Raw genomic sequence first — 24,860 nt, 5'->3', positions numbered from 1 at the left:
GTGCCTGGATTGTACACCTCTAGACTACAGGGGGGTGTTGTTGAGTCTTGGAATTCTCCCTGCACCTAGAGAGCCAGCGTGTAAGGGAGAAAAGGTTCTCTGGAGACTTCTCGCTGGCATGTTATTTTTCTAGATGCAGGGAGTTCTCTCTGCATACAAAGCTTAAACCTCTTGAATCTACAGCCTGGGGCGGTAACAGCAAAAGCTCTTTGCCACTTCAATTATGCGGGCTGATTTAACCGCTACGCCAAAGTGGCTCACAAAATGCCACCAATATCACTGTAGGAATGTTGATCAGAACAAATACAGGTATTAGCTTGACACAGGTCAAGAGGCGGAGCTTCCAAGGGCCAGTGGGAGGAGCCTAAACCACAGCGCTACAATTTCATGCCTCGAGACACTGGCAAGGCGTTCTCAAAAGCAGCGCTTCTCTTCACAAACACAGCAGCACTTAACCCTCCTTCTCTGTTTGAATGGCTAAGCCAGGTGGGGATGCACAGAAAAAACCAGAAGGAATAAATACTCCACAGCCCCTTTTCACAGGCTAGCGAAGCGCAGGACGGGACCCTGACCACAGAGCCTGTCATTGTGACTGGGGTTAGATGGACACGACCCTTGACCCCCTCCCCTCGCCCCTCCGCAAAGGAAAAGCAGCCGTCCGTTTTCTCCAGGGAAAAAGGAAAGAGCAGCTGCTCGATGAGAAATGACGAACGAGGAGCTCCTGGGGAAGATGCTGGAGGAGGAGGAGGAGGAGAAGACAGGATTCTCTGCTGCTCAGTCCTTCTCTTAAAAACAATAAAGAGAAATATGTCACACGAAGGTCTGGATATGCTTCGCTCAGGCATGGCTAGAAGCTTCATTGCAACAGAAGCGTCTCTGCATTCCTCCCTTCTGCTGGTTGAAGGAGGGGGCTAGGAGAGAGGCAGAGAAAGAAAGAAAGAAAGAAAGAAAGAAAGAAAGAAAGAAAGAAAGAAAGAAAGAAAGAATCCGCAATATCTCCCCCTCCACAGTCCTGATACGAATGGTATGTGAGCTTATTAACAATGCGATTTGGGCCTGGCGCATAGCCACAGCTGACTACAGTGAGGCAGGCGAGAATGCACCTTCTCCAGCTGTGCGTTCCTGCTGTGGGTCTCTCCTACCACCACCACCAGGTCCCTACACTCCAAAATGAGTCCATTTGATGGTAGTTTTATCTTATCTCCTGGAAATGGAGGACTGTAACCAACTAAGGCCACATTCACACCATGCACTGAAAGCACTTTAAAGTGGCATCAAACAGTCACTGCTTCCCCCAAAGGATTATGGGAGCTGTAGTTTGATGAAAGTGCTAGGAGTTGTTAGGCGATCTCCCTAAGCTTCTATTCCTACAGTTCCTTGCAAAGAGGGGTTGGTTGTTAAAGCACTCTGGGAATCAGTGCGATTTTTCTAGAAAAGGAGGTGCCGGAACTCACCATGAACGCCTCCCTCGTTCTCTTGGAATGGCAATGGCACCCACCTGAGAGGTGCCAGAACTAAGTTCCAGCTGGAAAAAAGTCTTGCTGGGAAATGTAGTTCTGCAAGGAGTCTCCAAGCACCTCTCAGCACCATTAACAAACTACAACTCCCAGGATTCCTTAGAGGAAGCAGAGACTGGTTAAAGTGGTCAAATGGTGCTTTAAAGGCATTTAAATGGTGCTTTAAAGGTGTGAATGTAGCTTAAGTCCTAATCAGAGTGGAGCCACTGTAATTAATGGGTCTAAGTTACACATGCCCATTCATTTCAACAGGTCTACTCTGTGTAGGGCTAACATTGTTGACAACCAGGGACAAATATAATAAATGAACATGGTCCCCATCAACTGAGGTTGTCACTTTGTGCATTGTCTGAAGCAGCCTTCGCCAAACTGGTTCTGCCCAGCTCAGAACTGTGGGTCCCCCACCCAACACACACCCCAAAATGACCTCCCCATTTAGACCAGCCTACCCCAACCTGAAGCCCACCAGACGTTGTGGACTCCAACGCCCATCATCCCATGCTGGCTGGGGCTGATGGGAAGTTACAGTCCAGAAAACTGTAAGGGCACCAGGTTGGGGAAAGGTCTGGTGTAAAGCAGCTTGGACAGGAATCAGGAGCATCAGTGTTGATCCACTGGTGCTGTAGGTCAGAATGCGCCCTGGCCAGTAAAGGGTTCCTGGACTCTAGGTTGACTCCACCCACATAAGAAGCTGTCATATACTAAGTCAGACCGATGGTCCATCTAGTTCAATACTGCCTACACTGACTGGCAGCAGCCCTCCAGCATTTCAGGCAGGGGACATTCCTAGCCCTACCTGGAAATGCCAGGAACTGAACCTGGGACCTTCCTGCATGCAAAGCAGAGAAGCCCTGCTACTGAGCTAAGGCCAGCCAGTGGCTCCTGCTGATCTGGAATGGCTATATAGAGTTTCTTGTTCAGACTGGGACTTTGCTTGGATGGTAACAGTAACACTAAAAATATATACGATCAGTGGCGGAGCTACCTGCTCCAGCACCAGGAGCGGTGTACATCCGGGTGCGTGGCTGGTGCATGTCCCAGGGGGTGTGGCGTGGGTCCCAGGGGGCATGCGTCGGGGTGTGCGTGCAAGCGCTGAGCATCCCGGGGGGTGGGAGCAGGTGCAATGTCAAACACCCCCCTGGATGGCACCCAGGTCAGGCCACTCCCCCCGCCCCCACCTTCGTCCGCCAGTGTATACGATGTTCAGCTCCCAATTCTATGGTCTACTGCAGATACTGGTAATTGCTCCATGAAGCCTTATTATATGTCTGTTAGCCTTAAACGGGTTACTAGGCTTTTTATTGCATTTCACAGCCAGAATGTCCATATTCCCTAATGAAACACCTTTCACACATTTAACTGCCCATAGATGCAAATGCCAACAGATCCCAAGGGTAAGAAATATCTGAGTAAACCAACTGATGCTAAATGGTCTGCAAACCACACCTTTTGATTCTACCATTATTTGAACTTGTTATTTGTTTCTTATATCAAGCAGAGGGCAGACAATGGGGCTGCAAGTCACCCCCACAGCCAAATAGCTTGCCCTCATGCCCAAAGAAATGCCACCCAATTGCTGGGTCCCTGAGGCTTCCTGAAAGCAAAGTACTTTCCAAAATACAAATTATATTTTTAACTGCCGCTATATCAGATTTGTCTCTGTTATACCCAATTGCAATTCAATGTTTTCCTGTTGTGTTTTATGATTTTCCTGATATTGTAAGTGAGCCGGAACTGCTCTGTGACCGTAATAATAAAATTCATTCACAAATTATAACCGGTTAAATAAGGCAGCGAGCCTCAAGTGTGCTCACTAGAAAGTTAACCACCAAAATTAATAGGACTTCAAAGACAACATGTTCAGGATGAGAAGCATTAATGCAAAACAAGCCATTATTCCTCTTTTAGAAATCGAACATCTTTGCCCCTTATGTTCTCCTGCTCCAGTATTTTTTATTTATTTTTCTGCAAAAAAAAAAAAAAGTTTCTTTTTTTGGTTTTTCTGCTCTATCTCAGAACTCCTTTTACACAGGCGGGGGGAGAGATTTCAGCAAATAGGAAGATTTTAGCAAATAGGAACACCATGCAGGGCTCTGCCTGCTCCTCAGGAATTCTAATCCTCCTCAGTATGCAAGATTAGGAAACAGATCAGGAGGGAGGGAGCGGAAGGGCGGAGGAAACTCTGAAATGCGTACGTGCTGGTGGGTAAGCAGAGTCTTCACCTCCCACAGAGCTGCCTGGTGGGATTCTGTATTTGGTGGGATTGTGGTATTTAGGATCCTGAATGCAGGATTTAACATCTTAAATGTTCAAGACTGTCCCAAAACAATGGGGCCCAGCAGTCTGAGACTGTGCTAAAATGAAAAATATCTGCAGCAAGCAACAAGAGCTGCACCCTGCGTACATTATGCAAAATGTGCATTATTTCTCCTGATTTGCATAGCAATTCCCACTACTTATTTATTGTAATTTTGCAAATCTTGGGGAAGACGCACTAACACCTCTACCCTGACCTTTGGGAATCAGACCCCGCCATTCTGGCTTCTGAGGTTTCTACAGGCGTTGCCCATAAAAAAAGGTAAAGGAACCCTAGACAGTTAAGTCCAGTCAATAAGAAGAGTCCTGCTGGATCAGGCCAAAGGCTAGTCTGGGGATTAGAACCGTCGACCTTCTGATCGGCAAGTCCTAGGCTCTGTGGTTTAACCCACAGCGCCTTTTGCCTTTTCAGATCTCAGCTCCTCAAAGATGTACAGTGGTACCTCGGGTTACATACACTTCAGGTTACAGACTCCGCTAACCCAGAAATAGTACCTCGGGATAAGAACTTTGCTTCAGGACGAGTACAGAAATCGTGCTCCGGCGGCGCTGCTGCAGCAGCAGAAGGCCCCATTAGCTTCAGGTTAAGAATAGTTTCAGTTTAAGAACGGACCTCCAGAACGAATTAAGTACTTAACCTGAGGTACCACTGTATCGACGGCCACCCACTTGGATGGCTTTAAAAGGGGAACAGACATATTCATGGAAGATAAGTCTATCAATGGCTATTAGCCATGATGGTTAAGTTCCACCTCCCCTGTTGCCCCTTCAGTGTTGGGAATCACAAGTGGGGAGAGTTGCTGTTGTGTTCAGGTCCTGTTTGCAGGTTTCCTGTTGTGGCATCTGGTTGGCCACTGTGAGAGAACAGGATGCCAGACGGGGTGAGCTCCCGTTGCTTGGTCCCTGCTTCTGCCAACCTAGAAGTTCGAAAGCACGTCGAAGTGCAAGTAGATAAATAGGTACCGCTCTGGCGGGAAGGTAAACGGCGTTTCCATGTGCCGCTCTGGTTTGCCAGAAGCGGCTTAGTCATGCTGGCCACATGACCCGGAAGCTGTACGCCGGCTCCCTCGGCCAATAAAGCGAGATGAGCGCCACAACGCCAGAGTCGGCCACGGCTGGACCTAATGGTCAGGGGTCCCTTTTACCTTTACCTTTACACACACACACACACACACACACACACACACAGAGAGAGAGAGAGAGAGAGAGAGAGAGAGAGAATCCCAATAAAGTTGTGAGTCTAAAGTTTGGCTCAAATGAAGCCTTGCATTGCCAGCTGGGTGATGGAGAGAGGGGTGAGGAGCAGCACCTGAGAGCTGCCGTAATCTACAGCATGGAAGGCTTGAGACAGAAGAGTCAACATGGAAGGCTCCATTGATCAGCAGTCAAGTATTCCACGCTCGGAGGTGACCAAGAGAGAGAGGCTTTCGAGAGTGGCGCACTCTTCAACATTCCACAGATAAAAACACACACATAACCCCCTCTATTTCTGATGCTACGTGTGAGGGCGCCAGTCCTTATGCAGTCAAAACAGCAGGACCCACACACAGGAAAGTTGGCAAAAATAAAACAAATCTTCAAGAAGAAAACTAAGTAGGGCCCACCCCCACCCTGAATTAAAAAAAACAACAGCCCAGTAGAATGAATTTGCTCAGCAGGTATGGAATGCTGACTGCTGAGGGGGAAACATGGAATATATGGGACAAGAAGCCGTCACCCTATGAGTTAAAGCTCCCGAAATGTTAAAAGCCACATAGAGCACCCGACACCTGCCAGTAATAGGAGCAGCGACTGGCATGAGGAGAGACAGCAGCAACATTCACCACTGCCAGGACGGCAGCAAAGCAGATTAGGTCCAAGGGAACCAGCACAAGGGCAGCTGGAGAAAGTGCCATGTCCTGTGAATGTGGTGCCCTTGAAATGCTTTTGGACTCCAACTCCCATTTGGCCTCAGCCAGCATGAACATCTGAGGGCACAAGTTTGGGGAAGGCCAAGTTGGATTTGAGAGACCCAGGTTCAAGGCCATATCTACACCACGCATTTAAAGCACTACTATATCACGCTGTGGGTAAAACCTCAGTGCCTAGGGTTTGCCAATCGCATGGTCGGCGGTTCGAACCCCCGCGGCAGGGTGCGCTCCCGTCGTTCGGTCCCAGCGCCTGCCAACCTAGCAGTTCGAAAGCACCCCCGGGTGCAAGTAGATAAATAGGGACCGCTTACCAGCGGGAAGGTAAACGGCGTTCCGTGTGCTGCGCTGGCTCGCCAGATGCAGCTTGTCACGCTGGCCACGTGACCCGGAAGTGTCTGCGGACAGCGCTGGCTCCCGGCCTATAGAGTGAGATGAGCACACAACCCTAGAGTCTGGCAAGACTGGCCTGTACGGGCAGGGGTACCTTTACCTTTACCTATATCACTTTAGACATGGGTGGCGCTGTGGGTTAAACCACAGAGCCTAGGGCTTGCCGATCAGAAGGTCGGCGGTTCGAATCCCCGCGACAGGGTGAGCTCCCGTTGCTCGGTCCCTGATCCTGCCAACCTAGCAGTTCGAAAGCACATCAAAGGGCAAGTAGATACCTTCCTGCGGGAAGGTAAACGGCGTTTCCGTGCGCTGCTCTGGTTTCCCAGAAGCGGCTTAGTCATGCTGGCCACATGACCCGGAAGCTGTACGCCGGCTCCCTCGGCCAATAAAGCAAGATGAGCGCCGCAACCCCAGAGTCGGTCACGACTGGACCTAATGGTGCGGACCTTTACCTATAACACTTTAACAGTCATGGCAAAGTATCCTGGGAGCTGCAGTGAGATTAAAGAAGTGTAAGCCTCTAGGCGAGTAAGGGCATCAGCATGAGGATTAAATAGTAAAGAATCTGGGGGCAGTTGGGCTATGTTGTTGTAAAAAGTGGAGGGTGTTTTGAGAGTGGAGAGGTTTTTTCGGAACCCTATTTGCCCAATTGCCTGTTGCTTGCCGCATTAAGCTATCCAAAGTGATCTATTAAACAGAAGCCAGGAGCGGTTCATTATCATTTGGGTGCACGACAAAAACCAACTCTGCTTCCAGGGTGCTTGGCCAAAAAAGCACGACATTTTTCAAGCAAGGGATCTGGGTTCTCAGGAAATCAAAAAAAGGGAATGCCGGCCAACTTACCAAACCAGGCCAAACGACGATTAGTGAAACCCAAAACACAGGCCTCAAGCAGTTGACTAAGGACCAACCAGATGTGACAGGAGGGCAGCCATATTTGTTGTTCATGTGCTTTTTCTGTTCACATCTAAAACCGTGGGTAGGGGGGTTATTAGGCCCATGTTCAAGAGCTTAGCTCCAGCCTTTGAAACGTGTCTAAGGGCAGAGGCCCTGGTGTATATATCCTGTCTCAATTTAAGCTGCACAAGGCCCAAACTAGATATGCCAAGGCCAGCCATGTTGTTCATGTTCTGCAGCACTCACATAGAAAACAATGGGGCAGGGGGCCCATTTCCTACACAGACACACATGGGGAGAGAGAGATTGTACGTTCTGAGGGCTTAACTTTGGCCTGTGAAGTGTATCCAAAACCTAAATATTTCTACCAGCCTGGGTCCAACATGAGAATTGGGTCCAGCTTAGGAGAAAAGCATGTGAAATCATAGAATCATAGATGTAGCATATATGGTCCAGTGTGAGGGAGCACTCAGCTCCTCTTGCCCTTGTGCACATTCTGCTGTAAAAATTTGATTTTCCCTGCCAACTCTTTATTCACCTGCCTGCCCTATTCGTTTGCACACACAAAAAGAGCCTTTCACCTGCCTTATTTGTTTGCAAACTCTCCTTAAGAAAAAGTGACTTCAAAAAGGCTGAGTTAAGGTAAAATGCACATTTGTAGTTTATACAAACATAAAAATAAAACTGAATTGTTCCATGAGATAAAATGGACGCTGCCGACAAATATTAAAAATGCTCTCCTATATTCTGCTTATAGGCCAAATACCAATTAACAGTGAGCACTCCCTTAGATCAGGGGTTCCCAAACTGTGGTCCGCAAACAACTAACAGAGTTCATTCAGGTTGTGTGGCATGTCTGCGGGTGTGTGGCTGAAGACAGAGGATAGCAGATCTCCCCTTGCAATAAATGTTCATATTGATTTTTAATGGGAATCTTACCGCTTCTTTTATTTACACTTAAGATTGAGTGTATTCATGTATTCACCAATGTACACCACAAACAAGGTAGCCCCCATGGTATGTAGTTTGGCCCTCAGATATTAAGCTGAGACAGGGTTTTGGGCCATAGTCACATTTTGAAGGCCAAAATGAAGCCTATGGACATGTGAAAAATTAAACACCCAATGTCTGTATTATATGTGAACAAACCAACGTGGCTGTCCCAGCCACGGCATATCTAGTTTGTCTTAAATTAAAAAAGGATCCACCAAGGCCTCTGGACACGTTTCAAAGGCCAAAGCTAAGCCCTTGAACATGGGACTTGCGTAAGCATGACTGCCCCCACCACATCTAGTTTGGGCCTCAAACAGCTTTGGCTGAGGCAGGATTCACCAGGCCTGACACAGCCCAAGTTTGAAGGCTAGAGATAAGCTGTCAACTATGTGGTCGGAGCATGATTTTTTCTTGCACTGATGGGTAGTAGATTTTGATCTGGCATGAGCAAGAGAGAGACTCCTTCAAACAATGTGTTGGATTAACTTATGGAATTCCCTGCCACAAGATGTTTCAATGGCCGCTGGTTTAAGGTGGCATGAAAGAGGGATTTAGATGATTCAAGGAGAAGGAAAAGTGTGTCAAAGGTTATTAGCCATGATAGCTAAATAGAGTGTCTCCATTCAGAGGGGTTTCTGGTTGTTCGTTGAAAGAAACAAGATGTTGGGCTAGGTAGCTCTTTTGGTTCTTCTTATAAGCACCAGCTTAGGCATGTAATAAGTTGCTTTATACTGAGTCTGACCATTGATCGATCTAGCTCAGTATTGTCTACACGGACTGGCAGGTTTAGACAGAGAACGTTCCTGGAGATGTTGTGGATTGAACCTGGGGCCTTCTGCATGCAAAGCAGGTGCTCTTCTCACTCAGCATTGGCCCCTCTGAAATAAATGTGCTCACAGAAATTTAAATCTGGATGCTAGGTTTTGTTTTCTATAAAATAAAAAGGTACTTAAAATATTGAACATTTTGAACGCCGATCCTTGGCATTTGTGGGCTAACAATGCGTCCATGCTGTCTGCTGAACAATGTTATCACTTTGGGTGCATAATGTGTAGCGAAGACTATGTCTGCTGCCCACAGAGTTCCCATACCCTTAAATATTTCACAGATGAAAATACAGACACTCTTGTGTACTTGAAACACCCCTATCTCCATTCCAAAGAGCTGTGCCCAAGCAACCGCCCCTCCCCACTATTACACATTGCTCAAAGTTTTTTCCCCCATTTGCAGAATGCTCTATTCATTACTTTCATTTACCCTTCGACTGTCTGTCTTGCACATATTTAAAAGCAAAAAGAGGGTGTCTGTTCTTTTGCTAAAAGACCTTCTGGAGGATTAAAAGAAAAGAGCACCATAATTGTCCTGAAATATGTGCATATGTGGTTTGACAGCACAGTCCATCTCAAAAAGATTTAGGGGTTTTAGTTGACCACAAGCTAGACTTCCAAATTAGGGGTGTGTGATGTGCAGGCAGAAATGTTTAATGCACTTCTCAGTTACATCAACTGATGTATAGTGTCCAGATCGCAAGACATAAGGGGATCACTCTATTCTAATTTGGTAAGGCATCTGGGCTTTTCAGTTTAAGAAGGCAATCAACAAACTGGAACATGCACATAGGAAGTTGGCAACGATGGCAAGGGGCAAATGTTGCTTTCTTTTGCTCTAGACCAGTGGCAGCCAACTTGGTGCCTACAGATGTTGTAGAGCTGCAACTCTCACCATTCTTGATCACTAGCCACACTTGCTGAGGCTGAAGGGAGCTAAGAGTCCAATAATATCTGGGGGGCACACTGCTAGCTATCCCTGCTCTAGAGTACTGTTTCCCAACCAGGGGCCATATGGCCCCCTGGGGGTCCCAGGATATTATAAGGGGGCCACAGGTGAAAATGTGTAAAAGGGGGGGCCACAGCAAGAGCCTAGGGGGCCACAGATGGATGTGAGAAGTGAAGGGGGGAAATCCTGATTGGCTGGCTATTCACTTGGATACAAGCGGTATTCGGGGACAGCCCACCAGGGCCTAGTGCTCCTTTTTGCCATGTGCATTTTCTTTTAGCAGTCCAGGTTTGTTTCCGGCAGGAGAGGGTGATTGCTGAGGCTCCCGTTTTTACCGGTAGAGCCCATGATCCAGAACCCCCAGGTCAAGTAAGTGTGGTGGTGCGGTGGCAGTGGGTAGGGATGGGCAAGCCAGAGCTGCTTGTTGCTGCAACCAGTGCTGGGCCCATTGGCAGCCTGGGCCCGACTCTGCAGGGTGCAGGATGCAATCCACCCCAGCGCCTAGTGGATCAGGGCATTTGGATGTTGTGGGGAACCGGGCCTGCTGGCAGCATCAGCCCAGCTCTGCAATCCACCACAGTCCCAAGCCGAGAGGGGTCATTTGGTGCTGCTAGTAAATAACTAGATGTCTACTCAGAAGAAAGCCACACTGAGTTCAGTGGGCTTTACTCCCAGATAAGGATGTGTAGTGCTATAGTGTTTTATCCAGGCAGCCACGGCTCCTGTGGATGACAGTATCTTTTTGCACCATGTCAGTGAAGACCACTTGCTTTTTAAAATTCTCCCATATATACAGAACTCCCTGTGCACCTTTTGGACTGTATCTGGAGGTTTACCCCCTCTGTGTCAAATAACTGGGGTCAAATAAGTGTTGTTTAATTTTTATAATACATGGAAGATGGATCTCTCTCGCAAGGTTCTGGACTCTCCTTCCTTGGAGGTTTCTAAGCAGAGGTTGGGTGGCCATCTGTCATGGATGCTTTAGCTGAGTTTCCTACATTGCAGAGGGTTGCACTAGAATAGGGCTGCCATATGTCCGGATTTTCCCGGACATATCCAGAATATTGCAGTTGGTAACCATGTCTGGGTGGAAATCAGGAAAATGTCTGGGAAAATCTGGACATATGGCAGTGCCATTTCCCCATGAAAATAGCTCAAAAACAGCATATATATTTTTGCAAATTTCCCCCTCCACAAAAAATAAATAAAGCTCAACTAAAGCCCTTGGGGTCCCTTCCAGCTCCACAATTCTATGTTCTTCTGCTTCATTATGTTCCTATCATTCTATGTAATTGTATTTTGTATAAATTATAAAAATTATAAATAAAGCATGTTCTATTTACAAACATTTAAATAGCTACCTTCCTACCGGTAGGACCATGGGGCCATGGTCAGAAATTTTATTATTATTATTATTATTATTATTACCCCGCCCTCCCCAGCCAATGCCGGGCTCAGGGCAGCTAACAAAAGGTTGGGAAACACTGCTTTAGAGGATGGGACTCCAACCAACAGATACAAATTGCAAAAAAAAAGGTGGGGATTTCTATGAAACACTGAGAAGAACTGCCTGACAGTACAAGACCGGCTGCCTTGGAAGGTTGTGGTCTTTGTTTTGGGAGAAGTTTTTAATTCAAGACTTGAAGGGCACCAATTGGGGATGCTGCAGTAGCAGAAGGCTGGACCAGACGACCTCTGGGATCCTTTCCAAATCTAGGATTCACAGGGAATGGGTGGCCATCATATAGCACGTTGGAATCATAGAGTTGGAAGCAACCCTGAGGCTCATCTAGTATTGCAACCCCCTGGAATGCAAGAATATGCAGCTGTCTCTTACGGGGATCGAACCTACAAACCTTGGCATTATCAACACCACACTCTAACCAACAGAGCTATCTATTAGGGGCACCTGTGCCTGTATCAACATCCCTATGCAGTGCACTCAAGATGCAGCCACTCTCCAGCTAGCACAGGCATAGGCAAACTCGGCCCTCCAGATGTTTTGGGACTACAATTCCCATCATCCCTGACTACTGGTCCTGTTAGCTAGGGATGATGGGAGTTGTAGTCCCAAAACATCTGGAGGGCCGAGTTTGCCTGTGCCTGAACTAGCATGACAAACTTATGCACATCTACTTGACAGCAAGTCCCACTTCTAAGTAATGGAATTAGGCTACATATAAAATTAACTTCTCAAGGCCCAGAAGGGCAGTTTGAAACTAATTAAAGAAGAATAAGATGAAGCACCCCAGAAGTAAAAAATTAGGACAATTTAGCACAGGGAACCAGAAAACTAGAACTGTTTCTGCAAAACAGGGACAAAGTGAGGGATATGACTAAGGAAGTTACTAGTCCACATTAATATTTTGAATCACATTGGGCTGAATTCAAAAGAGCGCTTTGTGAGCACAGAAAAACTTCTGCCTGTGTGACCAGACTTTCCCCCTCCTGCCCCCTGCACTCCTTAAATCTGTTCAGGGTTTTCCCCCAACCCTTTGGAGCAGATGTAGGGACAGGGCAGAACATGTGTGGAGGGAATAAAGTCCTATCGTGCAAGTGGAAATCATTCCACTTGCACATTTATTTGAATATCATTGAATACCACCCATTGACAGAATACCACCCATTGACAGAAAATAACCAAGTCCAAGTTTATTGGGGGGGGGGTCCCTGTTTGGTCACCTGGAGCGGTGCTTACTCACCACAGGCGACTAAGCAAGGAGCTTGTAATTGCAAGTATAGCAGTAGCTGTGGTTACCAAGCGCTTGTTTTAATCACTTTAAGGAGTAGCCATGGGAGGTGAGGGGAGAGCTGGTGGATGGGTGGTGTTACACCTACGATAATTAAGCAGAAAACACTTCCTTGGAATTCACGCAGACACTTTTGTGGCAGACCTGAGGGTTAAGGGAAGGAAGAGGGCTCAGAGTCATTGGAATTCTGTGCCATTTTCTTGCAGAAAGACAGCGAGACAAATCGTCTGGGGTTTGAGGAGGGAAGAGGATAACATACCGCGTGACAGAGAGAGCAATGAACGGAAAGGATTTAAAGTTTGTGCGTGCACAAATTTACCGAGGTGCAAAGCAGACAGCTGCCAATAATTACAAGGGGAAATATACCACTTCCAATGCCCCACCCCTTCTGTTCTGATCCACCCGGCTGCATTTTACATAATCTCAAGAAAGCAAGCACTCATGCACACACATCTTTAAAATGTTTGACAAAGCAATTTTTTCCATGGGGCAGGGGCAACCTTTCCCAAAGATTTATGAGCAGTTCTTCTTTGACATAACGGTTCTACACCAGTGCTTTTCGAGTTTAGTTCTTAGGTACCTGGGGATTCCTCCAGACAACCTGTCGAGCTCCTTCACTTGGGAGCGTGGCAACGGCAGGAAAAGCTTCCCAGGGGTGGTGGGCGGGGGGGGGGGAGAGCTTGTCTACCGCTAGCCTGATCTAAGCCTTAAGAGCGCTCCACAAAATTGTTTTTGCCTTTGTTATGCATCCCAGAATCCTTTGCAAGGCAGACAAAAAAAACTGGTGTGGCAAGGATTCCCTCAAGGCAATATATCTGGGAAAAGTCACTGTTGCACATCATTTCTTTTTGAAGCTGGAGAGGAGCTGCAGAGACGCACAGCAGTCGTATACTGTATTGTAAGAAATAAGTTAATTAGAGGTGCCTCTGAGCTGGCCATCCATTCACAGGAGAGGCTGCCTGCAAAGTCTCTGTATGATTTACTCTTCTGGTTTTGCTACCCTCTAGTCAGCTCCTCTAGTCAGCAGTGAGACGCGGGTGGCGCTGTGGGTTAAAGCCTCAGCACCTAGGACTTGCCGATCAAAAGGTCGGTGGTTCGAATCCCCGCGGCGGGGTGCGCTCCCGTCGTTCAGTCCCAGCGCCTGCCAACCTAGCAGTTCGAAAGCACCCTCGGGTGCAAGTAGATAAATAGGGACCGCTTACCAGCGGGAAGGTAAACGGCGTTCCGTGTGCTGTGCTGGCTCGCCAGATGCAGCTTGTCACGCTGGCCACGTGACCCGGAAGTGTCTGCGGACAGCGCCGGCTCCCGGCCTTTAGAGTGAGATGAGCGCACAACCCTAGAGTCTGGCAAGACTGGCCCGTACGGGCAGGGGTACCTTTACCTTTAGTCAGCTCCTGCAAGGGACAAATGAAGCGGCTGTCTACTGAATCATTCAAACTGTTCCTGATGCAGAGACACAGCAAAGCTACCCACCTTCAGAGGATGTGGTCCAATTTATCACTGCATGAACCATTGTCCTGGGTTGATCTCCTTCCAAACAGGTGGCATAATCCAGAACACTGACTCACACAGAAACAAAGGGAGCAAACTCCTTCCAACGGAAAGTTAAATTTCTGCATCAAGAGTGATCTAATGGGGCATAGCAGCATAGTTTGATGTCTTGCACCAAGTCATATCATCATCCATCAAGCTCAGCATTGTCCAAATCAACCAGCAAGGTTACAAACAAGGAGCAACAGAATGACCCATCCCAACAAAGGCTGATTGGAAAAAAAGGAATACAGAGACACAACAGGCAACCTCCTTGTGGGATCAGTTAGTCCTCCAATCTGTTTTATGTGGTGGAATTGCAGTTATGTTTGTGAATGACTAGTTTAGGGAGATGAGGGCAAAACGTTTCACCCCGCCTGAGAAACACTGCCTTCCAACCGGCTGCAAATGGAGTTGGGCTCACAGGTCGAGACAGGCCCAACAAGGCAGCCATGAACTTGTGCATCTGGTTTCTCTGGCCTTACCATAGAAGCTGAGGCGGGGGGTGAGGACTGCAGAGGAGAGGAGAAAGAGGGAAAACCAGAGGCAGCAGGTAACCAGGAGCAGTGAGCACACCCAAAAGAAGAAAAGAATAGCCCGCAGCTACAGAGAAAAGATGAGCACACAGGCAGGCTTTGTGGAACTTGTTTGCATTGCCCGCTGTGGCACCCCTCGCCCCCGCTCAAGGCCGCGGGCTTCGATTAGGATCGGCATGCAAGCCAGCATCCGGTGCACAGCGCCACCCCCTCTCCAGGGCAGGGGACGGGGTGGGAACACTCACAGAAGGAAAGAGGCGTGCGAAAAATGGAAATTCACCACTGTGGGCCTATAAAATGCTGCTTTTACAAGCTTGCTACTCTACTCCCCCCCCCCCCCATTATTGTTGGTTTCCTGCAGAAAGCACAGCCTAGGGTAAGATGAGTTAACCGCCATGGGGTCACTTTCCCATTTGGAGATGGCTTAAGTTAGGGAGGAAGCCCCTTAGTGCCCTTCCAAGCTCAGCTCCTGCTGTACTCCAAGCAGAGGGCAGGGGCTGCTTTTCACCACAGCTGGCTACCCATTGAACCTAAACAAGGCCCTGCAAGTTGTATGTGCAAACACACACACACACACACACACTCCCCACTCCACCCCCTCACAGACCCAGGCTCTTCTCCCCCAGCTGTACTGCCCCCGTTTTCTGAACAGCTGGGATAAGACTCACTGGCTGGACCTGGTCATGCTACCATTCTCTGCACTCCACACCAGGCCCCTGGGTGCTGATTCAAGGGCTCACCCAAGTCTGGCAGGAGCCCTTGTATGGCTACCCTACTAATGAGTAGTTCTGGCTGCCCGCCATTTTAAGTTTCCCAAAATGCCATGCGCTGGCCTACAGATACATGACATGTATTGATGAGATGAAGAAGAGTTTGGATTTGATATCCCGCTTTATCACTCCCCTTCAGGAGTCTCAAAGCGGCTAACGTTCTCCTTTCCCTTCCTCCCCCACAACAAACACTCTGTGAGGTGAGTGGGGCTGAGAGACTTCAGAGAAGTGTGACTAGCCCAAGGTCACCCAGCAGCTGCATGTGGAGAAGCGGAGACGTGAACCTGGTTCACCAGATTACGAGTCTACCACTCTTAACCACTACACCTGGTTTATAGCCCAGGTAGGACCACAGCTCCCCCTGGTTTGGGGGAGCTGTGTTGAGACCCATCAACAGCACTGCTTCAAGGACCCACCCAAGTCTGGCACCAGCCATGAATGGCCACCGATACTGGCTCAATCATGGTAGCAATGGGCACCAGGCTGGGCCCACACAAATGACACCATCCTGGTATGCCGTTGCCCAGATTTTGCGCTGTGGTGCAATTCCTGGACATTTTTGAATTCAGGGGTTTCAAGTTTTAACAAGCTGGGGCTCCTAACATTTCATCTTTTCATTCCATATTTATATCCCTGCTTTTCTTCTCCAAGGAAAAGCCGGCGCAACTGGAAAAGTGGAACACAAAAAAAAATGTAGTGACCCATATCAAAACCAACTATCGATTTGAATAGCAACACTGAGACAAGCAGCTTTCGAAAGGCACATGGCAAGCTGCCTTTTGAGGCTAGCAGCTGAAATTTCCATCTCTCTGAAATGATCCGGAAGACAAAAGACACTCCTGTCATCCCTTCTTTCTGTCTTTTGGGCCAGACTTGTAAAGAGCCCCTTGTCTTGGTAGTGGCAGGTAGGCGGGTGTGAGTAAAAACCCATTCTATATGGATTATTAGAAAAGAGGCTGAAAATAGAGAGATGGTATAGTCATGCTTTATGTATAACTCTACAGTAAAGCCACGTATGGGTGCACTTCCAGCCACCTCCTCTCAAAAAGGGTACCTTAGATCTGGAAAAGGTGGGTGAGAGGGCAAGAAAAATGATCTGGGGCGTGGGGTGCTGCTGCAGCAACTCCTGTGTGAAGAAAAGGGGTAAAATATTTAGGCCTTTGTTGTTTAGGTGGTTAAAGATTACTAAGAGTGGGGAAAGGAGAAAGCTTTATAAAATGATGCATGGTGCAGAGAAAACAGAATCGTTTTCCTCTCACCCAACAGTATTGATTGGCGGGAGATCTGGGGGTAGAAAACATATAACATAATGAAAATTCTGGATTGTAAGGAGGGGCGTTAGTGGTGGAGCATCTGCTTTGCATGCAAAAAGGTCCCCGGTTCAATCATCTGCAAGTCAGATTGGAACACGCCCTGCCTGCAATCCTAGGCAGCTGCTGCCAGTCAGTGTGGGCATGACCGAGAGCCAGATGGACCATTTTTTAAAGCAGGCAGGACTGGCAAACACATGGAATGGATGGAGCAACACGGAGGGTTTCGATCCTCCCAACAGCAACTTCAAAAAGAGAGGGGATGGGAAGGAGACAAAGCAAGCAGCTCAATAGGGAACATCCTATTTAAACAGTGGGGAAACTAACGTCAGATCCGTGGGAAAAGTTTTGTTTTGTTTACCACCAACAAGGGCAGAGGGTCCACAGATGGCTTCCACTCTTGCCGGAAACACCCAGAGGAAGTCCCTGCAGACCTCTCCCATGATCTTCACCTTATCCCAACCAACATCACCCTGCTGATTTTTCTTCCTAGCACACGCTGTGGGTGGTATTTCCCCCATGATAAGGGCGATTTCCTCTCTAGCCTTATCACATTCCTGCAATCTGGCATTGTTCTGGTGGAGATGAGAGCACATTCACACACAGACCCCAAAGCCCTTTGGGTTAAAGGTGGTGGACAACTCACAAAGAACATCAGACAAGCACTGCTGGATCAGGCCAAAGATCCATCTAGTTTCCCAGCGTAGCTGACCAGATATTCCCACAAGAGGCCCACAAAGAGACTGTGAATACAGCATTTATTATTAATGTATATCATAATCATCATCATCATCACCACCACCATCATTCATATTTATTAGTCGCTTTCCTCACAAAAGTGGCCCAAAGCGACTTACAAAAAACAGTGTTAGTCTGAGCAAATATCTGTACATGAGACTTTCCAGGTCCATTCTCTTAATCTCAAAATAACTTATATTCAGGTAGATATTTGAGGTCTGTGGCCTAAAAAAATAATAATGTTCTGGCTGCAATTTCCAATTCTACTGCTCTAAAATAAACCAGTTAAATTCATCAGCAATTATTTTATATAAAGATATTCTTGAATAATCAGAAATGTTAGAAAGTACCTCACAAAATAAGATAGGCAGTATTTACCTGTTCCCAGTATTTGTCATTACACAGCTAGTATACCTGAGGATACGCTACCTCTTAAAACTTGGGGTAGTTCCATTTTGCTGTCATGACTAATAGCCCTTGATCAACCTCTCCATTAATTTGCCTAATCCCCTGTGAAAGGCATCTCTGTTAAGTCTTGAGATCATCACCAGAGGCGCATGCCAATGGTGGGTGGGGCAAGAGGCAGAGGTGGGTGGAGCAGCAGACATGATTCTTACCTTGGTATATACCGGGTTACATACCAGTCGCGCAAAAGACAGAAATTTACAAACACGCACACACTTCCATTCAGGCAAACACATTCCAGAATGCAATCCAGCTGGGAAAAAGGACTTGAGAAGTTTGTGAAAAAGAAGCAGTGGTGGGCTTAGTATTGAGCAATGCGTCCCAAAAGTCAGTCAGGGAATCCTTCTGTCTTGGGAGACAATGGAGGAGTGCGCCTTTTGGGGGTGAAGTCAAACCATTGGAAGGTTGCAGCGCCTGTGGTGGCTGTACAGACTGGTACAGGAGAGACATGTTTTGTTGCAGCTAGTGCAGATAGAGGCATCCGAGTCTAGGAAGCTGACTTGTTCAGAGTCAGGCCACTGGCCCACGGAGTCCTGTACTATCTACTATGACTCGCAGCAGCACTCTAGAGTGCCAGGCAGAGAGAGAGGCCTCTCCTGTCATCTGTTGCCCTTCCATTTAGAGTTCATATAACCCCTGTTTCTGGGCCCAGTTCAAGGTGCCCACTCATGTTAGTGTTTAATGCCCTAAACAGCCCAGGCCCCAAACACCTGAAAGAACACCTGCTGTTTTAAATTGCTTTTAACATTGCACTTAATTTGCTCTAACCTGCCCTGGAACCTTAGGGTGATGGGCAGGTAATTAATAATAAAAATAATAATAGTAATTTAAAATGGAGATGGCAGGGATTGAACCTGGGGCCTTCTGAATGCAAAGCAGCTGCTCCACCACTGAACTGTGAGTCTCCTCATTTACCAATCACTTTTAAAAGTTAAAAACAATAGGGAAGGAGAGAAGTGTCATACTTCATTATGTATTTAAAAGCATTTTATAAACATTAATTTATATATAGTTATGCTTAGAAAGTTCTAAGCTTTCCAGGGGAACACCCACAACCATATATTTAAAGCACATGGGCTTCCCTAAAGAATCCTGGGAAATGTAGTTTATACACACATACAGAGAGAGTGAGTTACAAATAAACTACTGTTCCCAAGATTCTTTGGGAGGGACCCATGTGCTTTATGATGCGAGTATGACCTCCTTCTTAGGCAAAGATTAAAGGTAAAGGTAAAGGGACCCCTGACCATTAGGTCCAGTCGTGACCGACTCTGGGGTTGCGGCGCTCATCTCGCTTTACTGGCCGAGGGAGCCGGCATACAGCTTCCGGGTCATGCGGCCAGCGTGACTAAGCCAGTTCTGGCGAACCAGAGCAGCGCACGGAAACGCCGTTTACCTTCCCGCTGGAGTGGTACCTATTTATCTACTTGCACTTTGACGTGCTTTCAAACTACTAGGTTGGCAGGAGCAGGGACCGAGCAACGGGAGCTCACCCCGTCGCGGGGATTCGAACCGCCGACCTTCTGATCGGCAAGTCCTAGGCTCTGTGGTTTAACCCACAGCGCCACCTGCGTCCCAAAGGCAAAGATTAGGCACCTACCAATTTAATGGCTCAGGAGCACTGAGGTAGAACATGCAAGGGGGTCGTAGCTCGGTAGCAGTGGCAGAGCATCTGCTTTGCACACAGGAAATACCAAAGTTCAGCAGCCTGCTTCCCAGCACAGTCAACCAGAGACCCCTGGGAATCTCCGAGCAGTGTGCTAAGTTGACAGCCTTATTGTCTGCCATTCAGCAGCTGGCATTCAGAGGTATACTGCCTCTGAATCTGGAGTTTCCATCTGGCAATCATGACAAGCAGCCATGGACAGCCTTCTCTTCCATGAATTTGCCCAATGGCCTTTTAAAGTCATGACAGCTCCACACCAACCTTTGCAGCAGGAAATCCTATGAATATAAAATACACATTGTCTTCCTCTTTCTCTCTCCCACTATAGTTATTTAAACAGATACAGCAATGTTGTGGGACTTTATGAAGCCCCAGGGCCACATTCCCTTTCGAGCAAGATTCCAAGGGCCGCATGCCAAGGGTGGGCAGGGCCAGAGACAAAAGTGGGTTGAGCAGCCAATACAAATTACTCTCAGGTAAGCAGAGTCGAGAATGCTACCTTCCTCAAGTACATGAATGCCACTCTGTCTACTCTGCATATAGTTTCACTGAAGACAGCCCTTTTTTATTATTTCATTGTTAAACCCTCAGGTTTCACAAGCAAAACAGATGAATTGCCTCTTAAGACAATAACTGTGTTGCAGTGGAGATATGATTTCAAACTCTCGAATGTGACAAATTGACAACACAAGAGGTACAAAAGCCAGACAGAGTCAAGTAATAAGACCAGATGTGGCGGAGGGGAGCAGAGTTTCGGATTATTCTTAATAGGATTTTAAAAGTTTCATCCTTTTCGTTTCCTGTACAGAACAATGTTGCTCTGTGCTGGGTGCGACTCAGCTCAGGTGTAAATGGAAAAATGATTGGCCTCTCTTTCAACAAAGAGATTAAAACTTTTTTAAAAAATAATAATTGAACAAGCCTGCTTTTCCTCTCCAAGCAATTTAGGAGCAACGACGACGTAGCAGAGGGCCGGGGGTGCTCGAGCTTTGATTTATTTGCTTATATGGGATTTGTTTTACAATGGGGATCTCCACTGATTGTAAAGTCACAAAACTGTAAAGAAGGCAAACATTCCTGCCCGGCCAGAAAAATTAAACGCTGTCAATTATACAAAGGAGGCAGATGTTTTTTTGCAGAACCAAATTCTATTCAAAACATGTGCCAATCAGCTGCGGGGCCTGGCTCCAGGATTTGAAGAGCCCACAAGCAAGATTGGGATGTTTGCTAAAACATTCGGTCGTTTTGATTTTGCACTGTTCATGGAACAGAGATTTTGGCCCCCACCCCAAACACACATACACAGATGTGTGTTAAGATTCACCTCTTTTAAGGCTAAGTGGCTCCATCATTCTCCTTAGCTACTCTTCCCACCTCCCTGTCATGTTCCCCCACCACCATCCCGGCTCCTGTGACTTCCTCCTTCTTGGACTAATCCCATGGATGATCTCACCCAACCAGAGATCACACAGATAACTGCTTTGATGCTAAACCTGGGTGCAGAACCTCTGGTTCACAGGCCTACTTAAACCCAAGCACAGGTCCCAATTTAGGCAGCCTCCCAATGAGAGCCCTAGAGAACCGGGATGGAGTGAAGAGGAAGTGGCTGCCTTCCATGCATAGTAAGCCATCTTTGAGGTGAGCAGAGACCACCTTTGCTGTGAGTCCTGCCAGACCTGTTCCCTGCTTGGCTGGCCTAGTTCCAGCTGGGCCCTGGAGGACCTGATACCTAGGAGGCCTAGAGACTACAGTGGTATCTCGGGTTACATACGCTTCAGGTTACAGACTCCGCTAACCCAGAAATAGTACCTCGGGTTAAGAACTTTGCTTCAGGGTGAGAACAGAAATCGCATGGCAGCGGTGGTGCGGCAGCAGGAGGCCCCATTAGCTAAAGTGGTGCTTCAGGTTAAGAACAGTTTCAGGTTAAGAACGGACTTCCGGAATGAATTAAGTACTTAACCCGAGGTACCACTGTATCAGAATGGGGTACTGTTTCCGAGTTTTGGTTGGGAGTCAAGAATTTAAATTGGTAGGCTGCTATTGGTACAATGTTCCAGTGGCTTTGCTGATAGATCTTGTTGCTGAGATTGCATGAGAACAGAAAAGGAGCCTGCTGGATCAGACCAATTAATTTTGTTTAATTTTAGCGTATACCTGTTGAGACATTTTAATCCAATGTTTATGATGTCAATTGTCCAATGTTGTAAGCTGCCTTGAGCATGATTTACCGGTAACTATGGAGCATAATAGCACGAGAAAAGCCAATGGCCCATCTAGTGCAAGATCCCGTTCTCACAGTGGCCAACCAGGTCCCTATCGGAAGCGCGCAAGCGCAATGGTACACTTTCCACCTGTGGTTTCCAGCAACTCAGAAGCATCACTGCCTCCAAGCGTGGAGGCAGAACACAGGTGTTGTGGCTAGTAGCCGTGGATAGCCCTTATCCTCCTTTCATGGCATGAATTTGTCCAATCATCTTTTAAATGCATAATACAAATAAACAATGGCGATGCTAATGGCCTGGAAAACAACTGTTTTGCAGGGTATGCAAGATAGGGCACAATCTTTCTTCCAGCAGGATGTGCAGGAAGATTGGACACAGAAGAGAGACCTGTGCGCCACCGAAAGAGAGTAAAAGTAACCGCTAAACCTGTCAGTTAGCAGAGGAAGAAGCAAGAGAAAAATGAAATGGAGCAACATGCATGTTTCTAAAGGAAAAGCGGTGTGAAGGGAAGAATGGGAGGTCCTTAACTTCTTTCCTTGGTGCCTGATTGTACCCGAGCTCTACACACACACACACACACACACACACAAACACACACACAGAACTGCCTTCCACCCCCAAGCACAAGAGGCCACCCATTTCTTGAGAAACACAAAGACTCCTGTTACTATCTAACTCAGAAGAGTTACATAGCTGGCATTCCAGCCTGGCAGACTTTCTACCTCAGTTAATCCACCTGACCCACAGCGCATGCCAGAACAGGTTAAAGAAAGGAGCTCCCGCTGGGAGAAAGAGGGAGAGATTTCAAGGGCCCTTTAGAAAAGGAAGGAAGAGAGGAGGAGAGAGAGAACGAACTAAGTCTCAGCTACTTGTATTTATGAAGTCTAAAAAAGAAAGGATGCAAGATGGATCACATCTGGTCTGTCAAGATGCTTGGCCTCTTGTGGAAGAGAAGATTTGTTTGTTTCATGTTCCACCTTTCCTCCAAGGAGCTCTAGCTGGGCATACATCTGAACAACAACTCCCAAGGTCAGGGATGATGGGAGATGTAGTCCTGCAGCATACGAAGGGCCAAATGTACCTCACAGCTGCTCTAGGCCTAGCTCCCACTGGTGGTGATTTGTGTCTAGGTCACACCCTTTCAGGGAACAGACTCATTGTTCCTTAGTATTTCCAATGTTCAGGTTGTGAGCGCCATTCCTTATGTAGCCTAGGCTGTGCACAACCATCATATATTGAAAGCACATCGCCCCCACCCGCCCAAGGATTTTATAAACTGTAGTTTGTTAAGGGTGCTGGGAACTGTAGCTCTGGGGGGGGGGTAAACTACAGTTCTAAATATTTTTTTGGGAAAGTCATGTGCTTTAAACATATTTTAACTCCTGCTTTTAAATGTTGTTGATGTCCTAAAAACAAAACTAAGCGGTTTTCATTGCTTTTGAATCTGTTAAGTATTATTTCTGTAATATTTTAAATTGTAAACTGTTTGCCGCTCTGGAGAAAGGGGGGTACCAAATTTTTAACAAACAAACAAACAGATCTGTTATCCTTCCCTGATTTGTAAATGTCTGGTGCATATGCAACTTAAGATGTTTCAGCAAGCCTGGGGAAAACTCTAACATTTCCAGTACAAGAACCTACTTAGAGGGAGGAAAAAACCAAGTGGAGAGGAGAAAGAATCCATAGCTGTCAACGTTTCCCTTTTTTAAAGGGAAATTCCCTTATTCCAAATAGGATTCCTTGCAAGAAAAGGGAAAAGTTGACAGCTACCCCCCCCCCAAAAAAGCAGCCCAAAATAGAGTGGGTATGCTCAGTGGCCATGGAATGAGTTGGGGAGCAGAAAAGCAGGGCTTGAGGGGGAATAGAACCCTGAACCGCAGCACTCCAGACACTGCGATATTTGCACTTGCTTGTACAATATAAATTACACACACAGATAAAGCACTATGCTGAAAGCTCTCTCCCTGATATACTTATTTTCTCTGTGCAGGGAGTGTTAGTGTAGTGCAGCCTTCCACAACGTAGCTCCTTCCAGATATATTCTGGACCACAACTCCCATCATCCTGGACCACTGGCCATGCTGGCTGGGACAAAGAGAGTTTGGGGTTCAAGAGTATTTGGTGGCGCTGTGGGTTAAAGCCTCAGTGCCTAGGGCTTGCCGATCGAAAGGTCGGCGGTTCGAATCCCCGCGGCGGGGTGCGCTCCCGCTGTTCGGTCCCAGCGCCTGCCAACCTAGCAGTTCAAAAGCACCCCTGGGTGCAAGTAGATAAATAGGGACCGCTTACTAGCGGGAAGGTAAACGGCGTTTCCGTGTGCGGCTCTGGCTCGCCAGAGCAGCGATGTCATGCTGGCCACGTGACCCGGAAGTGTCTTCGGACAGCGCTGGCCCTTGGCCTCTTTGAGTGAGATGGGCGCACAACCCTAGAGTCTGTCAAGACTGGCCCGTACGGGCAGGGGTACCTTTACCTTTACCTCTCCACCTTGACACTTGAAATACATATGCATACACATTTTTGGACACACACTATTCTTGTGGGGGGGGGGGGAATGTAAAGCACTGTATTTTCAAATTCCTTAAATTTAAGATTTAATGCATGGGCAGGGGACCTCAATTTAACCTGAGGACTGCCACTTGTTTAGTTTAATTTAAATCTGATTTATTTGGGATGCATTTTAATAGATTGATTGCTTGTTTTTATGTATATTATGTTATTAAAATGATGCTAGCCGCTCTGAGCCCAGCTCCGGCAGGGGAGGGCGGGATACAAATAAAAAATTATTATTATTATTAGAAAATAATAGTTTCCCAGGATTCTATGGGGAAAACCATGACTGTTTTAAAGCGATATAAATGTGCTTTAGATGTATAGGGCAGTTGGGGCCTTTAGGGCACAGCACTGCTAAGAAATCAAATAAAGCAATTGATAAATAATTATAACAATGAGGAAGTCTGCTGTGAAAGCATTCAGTCTGAAGCACAACCACTCAGACGTATCCTCAGCCGAAACCTCCCCACCCTGCAAATCAGCCTTGAACACTTTATTGATATGCCTGGAATCAGCCTAGAGTTGCA

General features: G+C 47.2%; 1 protein-coding gene across 4 annotated transcripts in view; it reads right to left on the bottom strand.

The window, feature by feature from the left end:
- The window catches only part of AGRN (agrin), a 247,505-nt gene that overhangs the window by 189,379 nt on the left and 33,266 nt on the right, over positions 1–24,860 (bottom strand). The gene's annotated exons all lie outside the window — the stretch shown is intronic.

Source organism: Podarcis tiliguerta (assembly GCF_965153285.1).
Source record: "Podarcis tiliguerta genome assembly, chromosome: 8".
In the NCBI taxonomy this organism is placed as follows: domain Eukaryota; kingdom Metazoa; phylum Chordata; class Lepidosauria; order Squamata; family Lacertidae; genus Podarcis; species Podarcis tiliguerta.
This window is presented reverse-complemented; position numbering and strand designations above follow the sequence as displayed.